This window comes from Narcine bancroftii, chromosome 3, assembly GCF_036971445.1.
Source record: "Narcine bancroftii isolate sNarBan1 chromosome 3, sNarBan1.hap1, whole genome shotgun sequence".
NCBI classification, from domain to species: domain Eukaryota; kingdom Metazoa; phylum Chordata; class Chondrichthyes; order Torpediniformes; family Narcinidae; genus Narcine; species Narcine bancroftii.
The window spans coordinates 39,178,588-39,183,620 of NC_091471.1; positions in this window are offsets into that span (position 1 = coordinate 39,178,588).

Genomic DNA, 5,033 nt, shown 5'->3' on the forward strand with positions numbered 1-5,033 from the left:
ATGCACTCGCCTCAAGCTTGTTCCTGATACAACTTTCCCGAGCTGACTATTACCCAAGTCCCTGCTCTGCTCCCTTCCTGAACAGTACAGAATTTCTGTACTTTTATCACAAATGCATCTGCTAGAATTTCAATTTTTTCCAATCCATTCTCTTCAGTGGTAACAATGGTATTAAGGTCCTCATCTCCCAGTCTCCATAACATCACTCTGCCATCACCTCAGTCACATTTCTTGTTCAATCACCACCAGAAAATATTTCATGCAACTAGTAGAGCTGTAACTTCCATCGTTTACCCCTTCCCTTCCTGCTACACAGCGGTTCCAACTAATCTTTTCAGGCAATTCACTTGCATATTTTCCAATGTCACAGAGGTAAACTAGGGGAACTCTGCAGGTTAGGCAGTAAACAAGGGAGAAATAGCCACCATTTCTACCCATGGATGCTGCCAGATCATGGAGTTTCACCAGCTTCTCATTGTTTGCTCAAGCTTTCAGCATCTGCATTTATGTGAAGGTTGTGGGAAGTAACAGATTAAAGGTATTATATATCAACGCACAGACTATAAGAAATAAAATGGATGAGCTTGAAGCTCAACTGCATATTGGAGGGTATGTTATCGGAATAACTGCAGGAGGTTCAGGATTGAGAAATTAATATTCCAGGGTAGATGTCCTATTGAAAGGATAGACAGGTGGGTAGAGGGGGTAGGGTGGCTCTGTTGGTGAGGAATGATGTTTCAGTCTCTTGAAAGGAGCAGGTGGAGTAGTTTGTTTGGAGAGTTGTGGAATTGCAAGGGCAAGAGAACCATAATGGGAATCATATACAGGTCCCCAAACAGTAGCTTGTCTATAGGAGGCAGAATAAATCAGGAGTTAAGATTGGCATGTCAGAATGGTAATGAAAGTTATGTAGGATTTCAACATGCAGGTAGACTGGGAAAATCTAGCTGGTTTGAGACTGCAAGTGAGTTTAAAGAATGTCTCTAGGATACATTCTTAGAGCAGCTTGTGATGGACCCCACAAGGAGGAAGACAATTCTGGATTTGGTGTTGTATAACGACATGGATTTGATAAGTGACCTTGAGGTAGGGAAGCCATTAGGTAATAGTGACCATAAAATGGTGAGTTTTAATTTGCAATTGAAAGGGAGATGGAGAGTCAGAAGTATCAGTATTACAGTTGAATTAAGGGGATTATGAAGCCATAAGAGAAGAGCTCGCCAAAATACAATGAAAGATTCCCTGGCTGGGAGAACTTTGGAACAAAAATGACAGGTATTTCTGGGCATTTTTCCAGAAGGCACAGGACTAGTTCATTCCAAAGAGGAAGAAAGGTTCTAAGGCGAGCAAAGGGCAAATGTGGCTGTCAAAGGAAGTCAAGAACAGTATCAAGATCAAGGAGAGGAAGAATAATATAGCAAAGAGTGGGATGCTAGAGGATTGGGAAACCTTCAAAGAGCAACAGAAGATAAGAAAGCTATACGGGGAGGAAAATACGAGGTACGAGTAAACTAGCCAATAATATAAAAGGGGATAGGAAAAGCTTCTTTAGGTATGTAAAGAGAAAAAAATTAGTTAGGACCAAAACTGGGCCCTTAAAAACAGGAATGGGCAAATTATTACAGGAAGCAAGGAAATGACTGACAAGTTTAATAGATACTTTGGATCCGTCTTCACCAAGGAAAATACAGCTAAAGCTCAGATAGGTGGTCGAGGTCCTGTGGTATGAAAGGAATTGATAGAAATTCCAATGGTAATGGAGTTGATGGAAATCCTTATTAGGAAGCATGTGGTTTCGAGTTAATTTAATGAACTGAAGGATGATAAGTCCCCAGGGCCTGATAGGCTGCATCCCAGGGTGCTTAAGGAGGTGGCTCTAGAAATTGTGGATGCATTGGGTGACAATGTTCTCTCGATTCAGAAGAGTTACCTGTGGATTGGAGGGTGGCTTATGTTGTGTTGCTTTTCAAGGGAGGGAGAGAGAGAGAACAGGCAATTACAGACTGGTTAGCCTGACATCAGTAGTGGGGAAGATATTAGAGTCTATTATAAAAGAAGAAATAACACAATGCTTAGATAGAAATAATAGTATTATTACAAGTCAGCATGGATTTCTGAAGGGAAAATCATGCTTGGCTAATCTGAAATTTTGAGGATGCGACGAGGAGGCTAGACATGGGAGAGTCAGTGGATGTGGTTTACTTGGACTTTCAGAAGGCTTTTGATAAGATCCCGCATATATTAGGCGGCAAAATCAGAAAGCATGGTATTGGGGATAGGGTGCCGACATGGATAGAAAATTGGTTGACGGACAGGAAACAAAGTTGGGGTTAACAAGTTACTTTCAGAATGGCAGGATGTGACAAGTGGGGTCCTCAGTTTATCATAGGTATTAATGATTTAGAGAAGGGGATTATAAATAACATTTAGCAAATTTCCTGATGGCTCAAAACTGGGTGGCAGTGTGAAACGTGGGGAGGATGTTAGGAAAATACAGGGGGTCTTGGACTGGTTGAGTGGGCGGATTCATGAAAGATGCAGTTTAATGTGAGGTTATCCACTTGTGTGAAGGAAGGCTGCGTTCTCGCACCAACCCTCTTTTCAAACTTCTTCAGCCTGATGCTGAAACAAGCCATGAAAGACCTCAACAATGAAGACGCTGTTTACATCCGGTACCGCACGGATGGCAGTCTCTTCAATCTGAGGCACCTGCAAGCTCACACCAAGGCATAAGAGCAACTTGTCTGTGAACTACTCTTTGCAGACGATGCCGCTTTAGTTGTCCATTCAGAGCCAGCTCTTCAGCGCTTGATGTCCTGTTTTGCGGAAACTGCCAAAATGTTTGGCCTGGAAGTCAGCCTGAAGAAAACTGAGGTCCTCCATCAGCCAGCTCCCCACCATGACTACCAGCCTCCCCACATCTCCATCGGGCACACAAAACTCAAAACGGTCAACCAATTTACCTATCTTGGCTGCACCATTTCATCGGATGCAAGGATCGACAACGAGATAGACAACAGACTCGCCAAGGCACAAAAGTCTGGAAAAACAACCAACTGAAAAACCTCACAGATTAGCGTATAGAGCCGTTGTCATACCCACATTCCTGCTCGGCTCTGAATCATGGGTCCTTTACCAGCATCACCTACGGCTCCTAGAACGCTTCCACCAGCGTTGTCTCCGCTCCATCCTCAACATTCATTGGAGCGACTTCATCACCAACATCGAAGTCCTCGAGATGGCAGAGGCCGACAGCATCGAATCCACGCTGCTGAAGATCAAACTGCGCTGGGTAGGTCACGTCTCCAGAATGGAGGACCATCGCCTTCCCAAGATCGTGTTATATGGCGAGCTCTCCACTGGCCACCGAGACAGAGGTGCACCAAAGAGGTACAAGGACTGCTTAAAGAAAGCTCTTGGTGCCTGCCACATTGACCAACGACAGTACCAACGACAGTGGGCTGATATCGCCTCAAACCGTGCATCTTGGCGCCTCACAGTTCGGCGGGCAGCAACCTCCTTTGAAGAAGACCGCAGAGCCTACCTCACTGTCAAAAGACAAAGGAGAAAAAACCCAACACCCAACCCCAACCAGCCAATTTTCCCTTGCAACCGTGTCTGCCTGTCCCGCATTGGACTTGTCAGCCACAAACGAGCCTGCAGCTGACGTGGACTTTACCCCTCCATAAATCTTCATCCGCGAATCCAAGCCAAAGAAAATCCACTTTGGTGGCAGGAACAGGAAGGCAGATTATTATTTAAATGCAGTCAAGTTAGGGAGTGGGGAAGTAAGTGATCTAGGTGTTCTTGTACATCAGTCGCTAAAAGCTAGGATGCAGATTCAACAAGCTGTGGAAAAAGGCAAATGGCATATTAGCCTTCATAAAAAGGACAAGAATGTAGGAGTAAAGATGTCCTTCTGCAGTTTTACAGGGCCCTGGTGAGACCACATCTGGAGTATTGTGTCCAATACTGGTCTCCTAATTTGAGGAAGAACATTCTATTAAGTTAGTTCCCAGGATGGGAGGATTGATGTATGCTGAAAGATTGGATAAAGTGTGTTGTATACATTGAAATTTAGGATGAGGTGAGATATGATTGACGTATATAAGATTATTAAGGGATTGGACAAATGGAAACTGATTACATGTTCCCAATGTTGGGAGAGACTAGGACTAGAGGCCATAGTTTAAGAATACACAGAAGGCCCTTCAGGACAGAGGTGAGAATTTTTTTAAACCCAGAGTTGTGGGTTGGTGGAATGCTTTGCCGCAGAGGGTAGTAGAGGCAGGTTTTCTGGATTAAATTCAAGAGGGAGTTAGATAAGATTCTTGTGGATAGGGGAATTAAGGGTAATGGGAGAAGGCAGGGAGAGGGTACTGATAGTGGAACATAATCTAAATGAATGGCAGGGCTGGCTTGATTGGCTGAATGGCCTACTCCAATGTCTATTGAAATGTTAATGGATATTCAGTCCAGATTGATGACTATGAGCTTCCAAATGCTCATCACTTTACCCTGCTTCTAACACAACCAAGTGTGTGCTCAGAGAACAATCTCTCTTCCTCAAAGGTACATTAGACCTAAGGACTAGATTTCATTCAGGCAAGTTTCCTAGCCCTCATTTTAATCTGGTCTGTTCCAATGCAAAAATAACACACAAATGCTTCCTGATGGATCACACATTTCAAGCATTCCATTTCAGATTCAGCAACTTTTGTCTCCATAATTCTGCAACAATGTTCGAGTCTCTCTGTGATTTACTTCCCCAGCAAAAAAGTAAATCTTCAGATATTGAAAACCTCAAAGAAGAGCAGTTCCATTCTCATCTCTATCCTTCTGCACAATTCCTAAAAGCAAAAGACCCTACTGTAGCCCCCCTACAGCAAGACTCAATTGCTGTAAAATAACAGATGTTAGAGATAGAATGAGGAATGATAGAAATAAATCAAGAAATACAGAAACACTATAACCATCTCTTGAAATATGTATTTCAGTCAAATTAGAAGAATGCATAAACACTAGCCACAAAA